Raw genomic sequence first — 15,624 nt, forward strand, 5'->3', positions numbered from 1 at the left:
GAATGAAATAAAAATAAAAATACAACATGTTAAAAATCCTCAGTCTCTAACATTACCATATTTGGGGTGGGGGGAGGGCAGGGGAAAGGTTACACATAAACTTCAGTAAAAGCAGACCAAATATTTGCATATAAGTCCATTTGCAAGTTACGCCTATATATCACTCTTTCAAATGTGCTAGTGTTGTTAAGTCTTCAGTCCATTGCGTTATAGGCGGTGAAATTTATCCTTCCAATATCATAGTATCAGTAGGGATGGATGGAACACTTACCTTCCGTTCCATTCTGTTTCCGCGGTGGGGGGGAGGCGCTCATGGGTAGCCACCGCCATTTGCGTCCCTGTATTTAGCCATGATAGGCTACGTAAGTATTTACGTAGCCTATCTCAGCAGGGGGGGGGAAAACCCAGCATACGCAAATGGCGGCGGCTACCGCCAAATGGCGTCCCTGCATTAGCCATGATAGGCTACGTAGGTATTTACGTAGCCTATCATGGCCACGAAGAGGAGGAAGCGAATGACGACTGCAGGACGGCCGCCATTCGCAAAGCAGCGTGGACGGGAGCAGGTAAGTGCTCCATTTCGTGCGCCTTTTGTGGGTTGGGGGCAGCGGGGACTTTGTCCCGCACGCCTTTCATGGGTTGGGGGGGGCGGGGGCTTCGTTCCACGACATATTTCGGGGGGCCGAATGCACTGGCATTCGGCCTCACCGTGATCCGTCACAGAATTCTCTGACATCCCTAAGTATCAGTCTTTTAGCAACCAAAAGAGCACAACACATCCATTTACTCTGACCATGTGTTACATTCCAAGAAGCAGGTAAGTAGTTTAAAAGAACATTTACATCAGTAGATATTAAAAAGCTTTCTAATACAAAATTTGTCCATACAATGACTTCCTCCCAAAAGGAGGCAGCCATTGGGCATTTCCAAAACATATGAATAAATGAAGCACTGACTGCATTACACTTCCAACAATTAGCCGAATTTGACAAGCCTTTACTAAAAAGACGTTGTCTTTTTGTTTGTTTGTTCTAGCATGGCAAAGTGCCTCTAACTACTAAGTACATGGAGTCTCATGGCCTGAAGCACCCCTAACTGCCTGGCTCTCTCCTGTTCACAGTTTCACCTGCAAAGTGTACTTGCCTCTTAATCCTGTGGCTGAAATTACTCTGCAGTGAGGTAAATCAAGGGAGACCTGCAGCAAAATGTTGCAGTACGGAGCATTTCTGTTCAGGATTACATTCTATTCCCCAACCCCTACTCTTCTAGTTTTTCCCTTCCAGCAGTCCGCCAGTTTTTCATGGCCACTGCACATGCTCAGTCCTCGTTGGACTGGGTTTGGAGTCCCGTCCCCCCGCCTACCTTTAGGGGTTTTTATATGTGGGGGTTGGAGAGCTACTTCTTTAAACCACTGGGTTCCCCCAGCGCAAGCTGGTGGCTCCAATGTCAGTGGGGCATTGAATCCGCTCCAGGTTTTAGCTTGAACCAATCAGAACTCTAAAGGAGCTATCCAAGGTTTTGAAGCACTTTGGATACCTCCATTAGAGTTCTGACTGGTTCTGACTGAAACCTGGAGTGGATTCACTGCCCCGCCCCCCGACATTGGCTCTGCCAGCTTGCACTGGGTTTCCCCACCCTGCAAATACCTCCCTCCTGTGTACGAATGGTGCAATTTTAGCTACATAAAGAACCGGAGTTTGCTATTGGGGGGGGGTGCGTGCTTGTGTGTGTGTGTGTGTGTGTGTGTGTGTGTGATTAAAAAGAAAAACATTCTGCACACTTTGAGAGGCCCTTTTTAATGACCTTGCATGTTTGGGGGCTTTAGGCTGGGATGATTTGTTCTTTTTCTCTGTTGTTAGAGGGAGGGAGGGTGATGAGGCAGTGTTTCATCCGCCCCAAAGAAAAAAGTTTATTGCATTTCAAAGGCGAGACTCATAAAAATGCAAAATCCTTTATCAGACATCAAACATCAAAATGCTGTCAGCAAGCTGCACATATTTTGCAATTTCCTCCCCCTTGGCTTTTAACCATTTTGCTGGCCTGCTTGCACATTCCTGGCAAGCTGAAGATCTGGAGCCTGCAAGGATTTCCTCTGATTTGGACTGTTTAAAAGCATTCAAAAGGAAAGCTAATCCCAACAGCCGCGTTGCCAAAGACTCTGAGCCCCTTTTGGAGAAGTACAAAGGAAAAGGGCTTCTAGACACTCGTGTGTGTGTGTGTGTTCCAGGGAATTTTGTTTTTGCTCGTGAAGCATGTGAGCACGCCTCATTCAAAGCTCTGAACGTGACCACTGAAAATATCGTAAATTGACAAATACGTGCTCGCATTTGGCTCCTTCCTGATTCCCAGTTCAATTTGCGCAAATGTCCTAATTTAATGAGACTTACTTCAGAGCGAACATGCATAGGATTTCATAGGATCCTTTTCAACTGTCCTCAGTCTCAATTGCCATCACTTGTCCTCAGAGCCATCATCATGTAAACAGAACAGGTCAATGGGTTTTTTTAAATGAATACCCAATTAGAGTGTTACATCAAACATAACACCATCCCATTCATTATGTAATACATGCTTATGTAGAATCACAGATTTGACTAAATCCGGGAGGGGGGTGGGGAGGAAGCAGCTACACAACCAATGGTGCCAACTAGGGATGTCCAAATTTTGTGAAACCCATCCCATGTATGTTTTGTGGATTGTGCAGTGTTGTCCGTTCCAGCATTCATTCACAGGCGGATTCAAATTCCCACCCACCCACCCATTATGCAGAAAGATACGCAAATAATTCCATAAAAGGGTTCACAACAATTTATGTAATGTATGTTAGTACGTAACGTTTAATATATACTTCCCCACTCCATTCCACTTTTCCCCTCGTACATTTTCCAGGATGGCATATGTCTCAGCAGAAATTTGCATATTTTCCTTCGAATAAATTTGCATGATTTGGGGAAAAGTGAAAAAAAAGATCCACAAGTCTGTGGACTCTGCGTGGCCTGAGAAGGCCGGTCCGTAGCAGATTCCGCAGGTAAGATTCTTAGAAATCTGAATTCATTTTAGTCCCTCTCAAAATTCTCCAACATCCCTAGTGCCAAGTAGTGTGGGGGGAGGGGAAAAAACATTTGTTTGGGGTGGGGGGTGTCTATTCCACCGAAACAGCTTGTTTTAACCCCAAAATCAAAACTAGTGATTTGTCACAAAAAACGGTAAAGGTGTCCCCAACCAGTCATGTCCGACTCTAGGGTGTGGTGCTCATCTCCATTTCTAAGCCGAAGAGCCAGCGCTGTCCGAAGACGCTTCCGTGGTCACGTGGCTGGCATGACTGAACACCGAGGTGCATGGAACACTGTTACCTTTCCCGCCGAGGTGGTACCTATTTATCTACTTGCAATTTCTTGCTTTCGAACTGCTAGGTTGGCAGGAGCTGGGACTGAAGATGGGAGTTCACTCCGTCACGCAGCACTCGGGTCTCGAACTGCTGTCCTGCCGACCTTCCGGTCTGCAGTTCAGCATCTTAACCAACCTGAATTGGCTGGCCCATTGTCCCTGGAGCATTTTTTAAAAGCCACTGCGGCCCCCTGGCTGAAATATACAGTTGCCATGTGTCCTAATTTACAGAGTCATCTGTCTGAAGTGACCCTCTGTTTGAAGCGTTGTCTAGTCCAAGTCCAGTTTAAAGATGACTAACCACAAAAAGGGAGAGTTAGCACACCCACATCACAGCAAGTTGCATTGCATTTCTAGTTAAATTGTGGTCATTATTTCTAATTTGCATCTATACAAATAAGCATGTGCACATCCTATGCAAACCTGTCATCCTCTTTTGTCTCCCTGTTTGGCAAATGCACCGATGCGAATTAGTTCGGGCGAATTAGCACTAATCCCACCCCCTTCTCCAAAAGTGAAAATCCAGTCCGCAAGTCCACAGCATTTGCATGGCTTGGAAAACGCCAGTCCACTGCGGAATCCACAGGTCAAATTCACAGAAATCTGAACTCATTTGAATCTGTTGCAGATTTCTCCAATACGCCTAGCTGGCCAGCCGCTGAAGGTGTTTTGACTGCTAGGTAGATTATGCCTGCAGCTGGAACCTGGGCTCAGTTGAACAGATCTCATTCATAGTGCGCACAAATCAGGTTGATGTATATATGGACCAGAAATCAAGTATGTATAGAATTACGTATATTATCTGCAACTGTATCTGAGAAGAACATATGGAATCCATGGCAGGGAACCAGTGAAGGACAGACTAGGTTATTGTGTTGTGAATTTCATTCAAGATTTATTTGAGAGCATCCCTCTTCCTAACTGATACACAGCCAACCTTTTCTCGGGCTGATCTTTGCTGGCAGAGGAGTTAAGGTCTTGCAAAGGGCTGTGGCTTGGTACAGTAGTTCTGATTACGCAAAGCTATCTCTTGCATATTGTACATTATCTGTTCTGGATAGGGTTGCACGCCCTTTGAAAGATCCGTTCATAGTCTGGGTGTACGCCTAGATCCATCACTGTTGCTGGAGTAGGGGTGTACGGATTCCCCACCATCTGTTCCAGTGGGGAATCCGTGGGGGGTGTGATCCGTTCCTCCCCCCCCCGCCCGGAATCCTCCAGAGCACCTCTGCTCTGCTCGGATTCCGGGGGGGGGGGATTGGCCTGAGAAACAGAGTCATGAATCTTGCGTCTAAGTCTGTGTTCATAGGCTTATACGCAAGATTCACGGCTCTATTTTGCGTATAAGTCTATGGGCACATCCTCCTGATCGTCTTTTTTTTTTTTTAAGATATGGCGATCGGCAGGGACAGGGAGGAGGCGAACGGCTCTGGCTGGCAAGAAGCAGCCAAGTGCTGTTCTGTCTCCAGTCCTTCTGGAGCGGAGGTAAGTGGTCCCGATCCGCTGCGGATTCCAAAGAATCCGGCCTCATTTGAATCCGCAGCAGATTTCTCTGACATCCCTATGCTGGAGGCCCAAGTAGCCACGGCAGCTAAGAGTGCCTTTCAGCTGCTTCGCCAGCTATGGCCTCTCCTGGACAGGGATAACTTGGCCACAGTGGTACAAGACTGGATTACTGCAATGCACTCTGTGTGGGGCTGGCCTTTAAGGCTGCTCCGGAAGCTGGAGTTAGTGCAGAACGCAGCAGCTCAGCTGTTATCAGGAGCTGCCCCTTTTCAGCGTGCAACACTTTTGCTGAGGGAACTACACTGACTTCCTATTTGCTACCAGGCCAGGTTTAAGGTTGTAGTAGTAGTGTACAAAGCCTTGAACAACTTAGGACCAGGATACCTGAGAGAGAACCTTCTTCTTTACCAAGCTGTCCTGTCACTGAGGTCATCAGAGGGCATGTCCCTGGTGGTTCCACATTGACGCATGGCCCAGCGGGAATCCACCAGGCAAAGAGCCTTCAGTGTGGTGGCCCCCTTCCTATGGAACTCCCTGCCTTTGGAGGTCAGGCAGGGAGTTCCATAGCATTCCAACGCTGTGTTGTTTTCGGTGCCTCCTGAAAACATTGTCATTTCAGGAAGCCTTCCTCAAGTGACTGGCTGCCGTTTATCAGACTTGATTTTATCAGAATTCTGTGTCTTTTTAAAACAATTTTAAATTATTTTAATGTGGTATTTTTATTCTCTATTCTGTCCGCTGTTCACCGCTCCGAGGTCTTTTGATGTGGAATGACATACAAATACTGTACATACCATTCTTGGAACCTGGAGCCTTCCAGCATGCTCCCTTCCACAAATAAAAATGATGCCTAGTGCACCTTTTGTCATTATTTTTTCTTGCAAAAGCTTCCACTGGAAGAAAGTCTCCAGAACTCACTGCTTTGTCACACACACTCTCTGTTGGAATGAGATGAATCTTTTTGGCCTTGCATCGTCCATCACGTTACAGAAGAAGCAGTGACAATCTGCCAGAGGAAATTCATATAGCCATGAGATTATGTATTGGCAGAAGGAAGAAATCTATCCAGCTAAAAAATAACGGAGCTAAAAAACTGGAAATATATCTTGAATGGGGCACAGTGATTGAAGAAACACAGAGATCAAATTATTTTGCTGACCTTGGGGGATTCTCTTCCCAAGGGTAGGTTGGTTGGAGGTATATTGGCAGAACAATGATGGAAAAAGGATTGCTCCCCCATTTCCTTTCATCTCATGATTGCCCCTTAAGTTCTCCCCGAGGTTATACTCTTACAACTAGCGCATGGTGCCACTTTTCCATGCTCAAGTCAGTCAACACATGCCAATTTCTGCATTGAGCTGGTCATGTGACCTCTCCTACATACAGAGAGGGGGGGCGGGGAGAGAGAGAGTGTTTCCAGCTTTTTACGGATCGTTAAGATTAATACATGATACTTTTTTGTGGGAGAAACCCATTCTGAAAACTGAAACCACAAAGCCCCCTCGCGCCTGTAGAGCAGCAAAATGGCACCCCAACTCCGCCAAGTCAAGCTGCATATGCTGAACACACACAGAATTAACTTTAAAGGAACGTTTTATTCCAGAATTAGTAGATGGAGCTAACATAATCCACACGCTCCTCTGCTGCCTGCCTTCTCCTCCCGTAGCCCTGAGATATGAGCCCCTCAAACCCAAAGAACTGAGGTGGAGCCAGAGATAAATGTTTGCTAGAAGGTACAATAGACCCTATGAGTTTATGCATGCTTTCCCCACCTCACCCCCTCCCATTTTTGTTGCATGTATCCATAAGGAATAGTTGTGCAGTCTAATTCCATCCTGGGATGCGGGGGGCGGGGGGAGGAAACGTCAACAGGAACGTTCTGGGGAGCAGGTTGCTGCTATCCCCCCCCCCCCCGCCCTGGGCAGCATTTGCTGCCTGAAGCAGCCACCTCACTTTGCCTAGTGGGAGGGCCGGAAGTGCCGTTTCCTAACCTCTCCATTTTCATTCCCACTTGCAACAAAATAGCCTCATTTCTTGGGGTTCACTTCTCACTACCCTTATCTCTCCTGTCCCTCCACTTCCCCTGTATCTCCCCATTGTTAAAAAAAAAAAAAAATCAATTGCAAGCTCCTTGTGGCCAAATTCCTGTCTTTTCACCTGTGCTACAAAGCACTGCGTACACTGAATGAGTATCCAGTGCCATGTAGTGGGTGGAGGGCCAGGCTTTGACCTGGGTTCAAATCCTTGTTTGACCATGAAACTCCCAGGCTGACTAAAGGCCAAACTCTGTTTCTCTCTCTCTGCCTAACCTACCTCACAGGGCTGTTGTGAGGTTAAACAGTGAGGGTGTATGCTGCCCTGAAAGACTGACTGTCATTTCAATAGAATACATCTCACCAATGCAGCCCTTCAAACAGAGGAGGCCTTCAAAAAGAGGACTGCCATCTGTGCAGTAGGACTCATGGACACCCTTGTCCAAGTTTCTCAGTGAAATTTGAGCAGTTAAGCCCTGTTTGGAGTTGTAGAACTGCCTCCCAGACACAGTCCCTGGCAATAATGTCCAAATATTCTATAGCCAGTGCGGTGTAATGGTTAGAGTGTTGGACTGAAACTCTGGAGACCCGGGTTCTAGTCCCCACTTGGCCTGGGTGACTTTGGGCCAGGCAGTCACTGACTCTCAGCCTAAGCTACTTCACAGGGTTGTTGTGATGATAAAATGGGAAGGAGGAGGATTATGTAAGCCAGCTTGGGTTCCTTGCAAGAGGGGGGGAAAGGTGGGATAGAAATTTAAAAGAATTAGAACTGTTTATATGGATCATAATATTTCACAAGGTTGACTTAAAAAAAAACATGTAAATGAATCCAGCCCCCAATGGTGATTCCTCCTGCATTGTTGTCTCTTTCTATCCCTTGGTGGCCCCACTCTGAGCCTTGCTAGGCCTGAGCAACAGTTTCCAGAATCCACCTCTTTCCCCCTCCTCTTCACAGTCAGAGCTGGCCTTCTGTTCATCTTCCACTTCCCTTTCAGGTTCGCTCATGTTCATGACAGGCAAATTAGCTTGACTTATTTGCAACATAAAGATGTCTAATGGAGTGTGCGCTTGGGCCTCTTTTTCCCCCTGCTCTGCCGCCCTGCAAGAGCAACAGAAATAATTCTCTGCCTTCAGGGTCTTCTATGGATGGGCCTGGAAACAGGGTGTGAGTGTCAAATGGTCCACACAGCTCTTCATTATTCATAGTTCCGCTGATTGCTACCAAATTTGGAGCCAGACCTCAGCTTAATTTCAGCACTCAGTCAGTGGAGCAGCTAGGTAATCTTTGACTCCAAACTTAATGGCGTTACAGGGCCCCTGTCTTTCTGTGGCAATGTGTATTATCTCACTTACTTCAAAACATGGTAGGCCAACCCTGCTGCATTTGGCGGGTATCCTGCTCATTCCGCCCTGGACATCTGCCCCAAAGTCTTACCCTGATTGCACCACTGCGCCCAGTTGACCTGCTCCTGGCCCCATGGGTGGCATCCAATGTTAGTCCTACTTAGAGTAGACCCACTGAAATAAATGAAACTTAAATTAGTTATGACCATCGTAAGTAGACCCATTCATTTCAATGGGTCTGCTCTATGTAGGAGTAACATTGGATACTACCCTATATTTCCCAGCTATCTCGGTGGAGTTCAGGAAGCTGAATTTGTCAGTGGGCTAGTGGTTCCGATGCAAGCGGAGCTGTGATCCACTCTGGGTTTCAGTCAGAACTCTAAAGGTATATTTTCCATCAGGTGGTTACATGTGGTCCCCAAGTGGTCTCCCCTCCAAGGACTGACAAGATGTATTATCCAAGGTGCTGAACCCTATCCTGAAAATGGGTTCAGCACCTTGGAGAGCTGTGTTAGAGTTCTGACTGGTTCTGACTGAAACCTAGAATGGATTCACAGTCCCACTGACATCAGAGCCACCAGCCTCCACTGGAATTCATTTATCTCTGGTTGCTGTTTCTGCCACCCTATTTATTCTGCTACCTTGAAATGAAGAGTGTGAGGAACAAATTCTTCCTTGAGTTGTTGAAGGGATGTAAGCATTGGTCAAACTTACACACACACGCACACGCACACACAAAGCCCTGATGACAGCAGGTTTGTGAACAGTGTTGTGACTAACCACCATTTGGAAAATGAGTTTATATGGGATGTGAATTAATTGTCTTGTTTGCATGAACAATATGTTGTATGGAGGTTTTAAAACCACAAGATTTAGTTCGGACCCTGATTCGTCAATTCAGAAATCATCCTAATTTGCCTTGGAGTGATTTGGAGGCCACCCGATTTGACTCAGGGACTGAATACAAATATAGATTCAGAAATCCAACACTTCAGGCCTCCCACTGAGTATCCCTGGAAATCAACAAATGACTGTAACAGTTTCATTCTCTGACAGAATTGGATCAAACTTGCAGGCATTGTATTCCCATGTAAGGAATTAAATCTACCAAAATTCAAACAAAGACACGCAGGGCATTTTGTGGTAGATGCTTTTAAAAATTGACTTATTGGTTTTTTAAAAACAAACTGTTGATTACTGTTTTAATTTTGGGTAGAACTGACTGAAATGTGCAGCTATAGTTGCTCCTTCTGAGGGGATTGAGCCTGCCAAGTTTCAGATGGAAAGGTGTAGGAGTTTCTCCGCATGAGCAGCTGTTACCGTTTGGGGGTTTCCAAAATAAGATGCTCTTATCCTCCTATGTTCTTTGCAGGGATTTTTAAAAATGAAAATGACCTACAGCATAGAAATGGTTCTAACTAAGAAACTTTAAAATTTGGGCAGGGAGGGGGGAGATAGGTCAAACAGTTTTTGTAGAAGAGAAATCTTCAAATTGGGGTGGGGGGCATGATTTCTTACCTCTTTCCACCCCTGTAGCTTTTTCTTGACCATTTTGAAAACGGCATATATAAAGATGGCCCTAGGCAAGAGGCCTGCAAATTTTCAGAAGGATCAGTGCGGGGACTAGCAAGTTATGATGAAGAAAAAAGAGTTTAAGATGTTCTCAATTGGCACCCGAGACACAGAAGGCACAACAGGACAGGACCGGATGTGGAGCATTCAGAGGCAGAAGGACTTGAACATCCAGCATTTTCCAGGCAAGTGCCCAGTGCTGCACCCTCCCTGGCCTACAGACTCCACCAAACCTCTCCTGCTCCTGGGAGAAAGAATGCACAAAAAGCGCTGAACCCTGGATCAGTCTTGCAATATTTCACTCCAGCATCCCTCCCACAAAGCACTGGGATTGGAGCGCCCTTGTAAAACAATTCACTGCGATTAGAAGCTAGAGCATTCAGTCACAAAACACCCCCTCCTTCTCTCCCCCCGCCACCCTGATGTTTTCCTTACATCGAGAGCTTTGGGAGAAATGTATAAATTTTTGCAGATGCACAGCCTGGTGCTCTGTGTTTCTCCGAATCACTAAATGAAACTTCAGGAGGATTCAGATATGGATCTGGGCCCCTTCAATAGAGCCCACTTGAATGTGGACATCTCCCAAATCTTTCTGAATCAGCCCGATTTGGTTCAGAATTCAACCGAATCTGAAGCACGCCCCTGTTATATTGTTTATCTTGTGGTCTTGCCATTTTCAATTTCTGTATCAATGCATATAAGCTTATTACAGCACATGGCTGAAATAAATCTACTTGAACTGAAATGATCAGTATTTTACTGGCTTGGACAATACTGTTTCTTTGGTCAGGTTAATCAGTTGTGAGCATGTTTCAAATCAAACACCTGCTTGGATGAAAGCTGATGACTGCAAAGCAATACTCTGTGGGTTAAATTATCCTAATTATGCTCATGTGTGCATGGGTTCCGAATTAGGAGCAGAACAGGGGACAGAGCTTATGGAACTCTCTCAGACAATTTCAACTCAGCAGGCTAAATTACATTATTTCCTTTGATGACACCAGCCCCATTCACACAGGGGGCAGCAGGGCCCTGTATGAATGGGCCAGTGACTTCGCTGCTGGCCCTGCCCTGATGTTGCTGTGTAGATGAACTGCTCCGGACTGTCTAACGTGCCATAGAAATGCTTATTTTGTTTTGTTGATTCATTCCATTCTATACCACCCAGTAGCCAAAGGTCTCTGGGTAGGTCACAGCAGTTTTAAAGGCTTTCATATCACCTTTCAAAACTAAATTGTCTTTGTGTATACTGTCTGGGTGTGTTTTATATTTTAAATTTTGCATACTGTACTTTTAATGTTTTGACCTTTGTAAACCACCCAGAGAACTCTGGCTATGGGATGGTATAGAAATGTAGATGATGGTGATGATAAATGTTTCCCCAAAGCAGCTTGGAGTAGGGATTTTTTAACAATTATCATCATTATCATCCACTTTGAGCTCAGGAAACGTGTCCTACAAATCCCTTAAATTCATGAACTGCTGCAGTGGCTGCCCAGTGCTACAGCTCCACCCCACCCAGCCGTTCCCGTAAAATCGGGGGATCCGTGACTGACTCGCTGCGGCTGTTTCTCTCTGAATATTTCTGTTCCATGCAGAGCTCGCCTACGGAAAGAGATCTGGTGGAGAGTCGCAAAAAAGGATGCCTGCGTGTTGACGACAGGCAGAAACGGGGATGAGAAGGGGGCGACGGGAGTGGGGCCTTGTGCAACAGGGAGTGGGGCTGTGTTCCAGCTGTGCAAAATGCTAGGGGGAGCCGTGGGGGCTCTGCTTTAAAGAGAGAGGTGGTTGGGCCTGTGTGGATGGACGGAAAATGTTCATTCATTCGTTCCTTTTCAGGAGGAACATAGGCAGCTGCTTGATCCTGCTGAGTGAGATTCCTGGCTCAGCATTGTCCACACCAGCCTTCTTCAACCGGATGCCCTCCAGTTGGCAGGAATGGCCATGGTGGCCTAGGACAATGGGAGTTGTAGTCCAATACCTCTAGAGGGCAGCAGGTTTGGGAGGGCTGGTCTACACTGATAGGCAGTGGCTCTCCAGGATTTTAGGAAGGGGTCACCTGTTCGCCTCCAGATATGGTGGACTACAACTCCCAGCATTCCTGACCACTGGTCATGCTGGCTGGAGCTGATGGGAGGTGAAGTCCAAAACATATCAGGGGGGCACCAGGTTGGGCAATGCTGACCCACAGTCTGATTGGTAGTGGGTCTTCAGGGTAGCACTCAAACAGCGTCTTTGTTTCTCTGCCTATTTTGTTGGGTTGCTGAGAATTTTGGAGAAATTTCTCAGGGTGCAGGACAGCATCCTGACTGTGAGGTGGGGGCCGAGGGGTGTGTGCATGTGCTCTTTCTTTCACCATTTCCACCCATTCTGTCCTTGCAGCTTCTCCGGCTGCTTGAGCTCCTTGGAAAGCTCTTTGGAGGACTTCGGCAGGCTTTCCTCCCTTGGGGCTTTGCCTGCTGAGTGCCTGAAAGCTGAGCAAGGAGTTATTGTTATTTTTCTTATTCTTTTCTTCTTATTCTCACCCCTTCCCACAAATTTTCAGGTGCAATTTCCTTTCACACACACACACCCCAAATGGTCGAAAATAAACTGATCAAAAAATTCGGCACAGTGCTGCTTAAGGGGTTCAGACGGGGACCTTTCCCAGTGGAAATGTTACGAACTGAAGCAGGTTCTTTCACGTGTGCAGTATATGCTAGACCACGGAATGATGGACCTTCCACTATATCCCACCTTTCCATAAAAAAAGAAAGAGAGAGAAAGGAAGGAAGGAAGGAAGGAAGACAAACGCTCACGGTGAAAGAGAGAGAGAGAGAGAGAAAGAAAGAGAGAGAGAGAGAAAGGAAGGAAGGAAGGAAGGAAGGAAGGAAGGAAGGAAGACAAACGCTCACAGTGAAAGAGAGAGAGAGAGAGAGAGAAAGAAAGAAAGAGAGAGAGAGAGAGAAAGAAAGAAAGAGAGAGAGAGAGAAAGGAAGGAAGGGAGGGAGGGAGGGAGGGAGGGAGGAAGGAAGGAAGGAAGACAAACGCTCACGGTGATTCACAGTTACGACATTTTTTAAAGCATCAGATTAAAACAGGAATCAAACTGCTCAAGAAATAGCCAGGAGATATGCCAGGCTATGCTACTGCAGAACAGCGTAGGAAGGGAAAATGCTTGCAGGGGTGAAAGATTTTTATTTTTTCTTTTGGAAGCCAATATCGACACAAATGCCTCAACACTTCACTTTGGGTGTTTGGGGTCTGTGCGCTGTGCTTATTAAGGGAAGCCACAAAACCGACATAAAGCCAAAAGTTATTGTGCATATTAATACATCTTGCAGCAATTTGGCTTTGCTTTTTGCAGGTGGGGAGTGTTGTGTTTATTTGTCAGTGTGTGTTTTGTGGGGGGGGGTTGCATTTCAACCTTTGGCACAGTAAATTTACACAGCCCATCGCTGACCTGAACACCTTTCCCCTGACATTGCTGCCTCAACACTTTGCAGCATGTGGCGTGGAGGAGGTCTGAAACATCGGAACAGCCAGGAGCAATTACGAAATCACCCTTGTCATAAATCAAAGGCAGAACCGGGCGTTTTCCTGCTGAGTGGATCCTCCTTTTGGCCACAGGGCTGTTCATTGCTTTAAAATCTAGATTCAACTGTGGTATTAATGCCTTTGTTGCAATGATCATGAGAAAAGCCTCCATTCTAGCAAGGCATGGGTGCACAACCTGTGGGCAGCATGCAGCTCCTTTGATCCCCCCACCCTGCTGCCAAATCCCCCACCCCTCAGTTTTCTCATACAGCTTGTTCTTTCCTCACTGCTGCTAGCAGGGAGGAGAGAGCAATCGGTATCAGGATCACTGTGATGTGTACGTGTGCATGCATATATGTGTACATAGGGGTGTGTGTGCATGTATGTATAGTGTGTCTGTATGCATGTATGTGTCCCCTGACCAGCAGCACATGCAGCCCTCAGGTCTGAAAAAGTTATGCGCCCTTGCTCTAAGGTGAATTGCCAGGAACAGGAATTCCTATGCACACTCAGTCTATGTGCATACAAAGCCTATACGCAAACAAATTGTCAGGGACAGGAATTCCTATGCATAGATGGTCTATGCACAAACATACAGTCTATGTGCAAAAGACAGGGTTCCAGATGACACAGGTAAGACTGTGCTTGCACACACATAAGGTCTGTTCAGACAATTGACTGAACATGCATAGGTCAAGGGTAGGGCCTGCCAGCACAATCTCTGCTTGGGCGTGCTCAATTTGCATACATTGAATGTCTGCAAATGAAAGAGCCCCCTTCCTCCAGTCAATTTGTGGCTGGTCAGGAAACAACATTGGCCAAAGCCAAGGACACAAATACTTCTGCCAGAATTGTTTTCCAGCATCCTAGGACTCAAGAAGCTAACGTATGACATCTATTTCAGTGAAGAGGAAATGAAGAACCTTTTGTGATTCAGCAGGTGATATTTAAGTCTGCAAGAGGTTGAAAATTACACCATTTAGAACCTGTGTGGAGGGACGCATCAACATAGCATGCTCAACACATGTTTTAACTCAAATCTCTCTCCAGCTCACATGAAAATTCTCTTGGCAGCAAATTGGCAGGAATCAGCTGAATGTGAAGCAAACGGGCCAGGCAGAAAGGCAGAAGAGTAAATTACCAGCCCATCAAAACTGTCCAACCAGAAAGGGAGCCATTACTGTCAAGGATTAAAGTGCCAGAGCATCTCTCTCTCTCTCTCTCTCTCTCTGAGGGATGAAAGAGAGCGTCATTTATGGGACTGTGTGGGTCACCCGTGCTGTCATCTCGTGTGGGTAATGAGCATGAGATGGAGGTGTATTATTTGTGCACAACAGGGTGGAAGATAACAAGGTTTGTGTTTACATTCAGACCCAGAATACCTATCCTTGGCAGGACTGCAAGTTTAATTAGAATAGCCCACCTTACCAGTGAAAATTAGACATTAAAAATGCAATATATATTATTGGACAACAACAACAACAATAATGCTGAAAAAAGGATGGATCTTTGAGAATTAGCCTGCTGTCAAGTTAAATGCTTGATTTTTTTTTCACTTGAGTTATAATGTTGCACCAACCAAAGTGTGGGTTAGTTTTCATAATAGCTCTGATGCCTCATGGCCCACAGGACTTAGCTGCTGTTCGTTAAAAGCCGGTTCGCACATGCACGGTGAACTGCATGAGTGCAACATCAAGGGGTGCAGGGAATGTGTGAATTGGCCACTGCAAATTATAACATGAAAGCCTGCGCTCCCATCCCTCTCTTCACATCACCATCAACACAAGGTTTTTTCCATGGAATTAGTTGCTCCACTCTACCGTAGGGCATTTAGACCTGGTTCACACATACATGACTTGATGACTGTGCACTAAATTGATGACTGGCAGCTGAAGAGATAGATTCATCCCATGAGAAAGCACCACATTTGAGTAGAATTCTGTCTGTAGCATTCTGAGATAGCTTGTTCACACATGCCAGTCATTACTTGATGTTTGCAGTTATCAAGGGATGAACTTGCAGGTGCAAACTAGACTCAAACGTAGAGGAATTGAGTGGAGAGAAATGAAGCAACATACATACACGTGTGGCCCTGAGATTGGCAGGATGCTGCAGGGAGGGAACGGAGTGCCCTGGGTAAGGTGCCAGAGGTAATGGCTCAAACCAAAAGTCTGGGAGGAGACTGAGGCCTTATATCAGTCTTCCTCAACTTGGTGACCTCCAGATGTATTGGACTAACAATCAATTAATCGAGCATTATTTGCTT

Source organism: Heloderma suspectum, chromosome 11, assembly GCF_057233095.1.
Source record: "Heloderma suspectum isolate Gila_16-S chromosome 11, 16-S_ref, whole genome shotgun sequence".
In the NCBI taxonomy this organism is placed as follows: Eukaryota; Metazoa; Chordata; class Lepidosauria; order Squamata; family Helodermatidae; genus Heloderma; species Heloderma suspectum.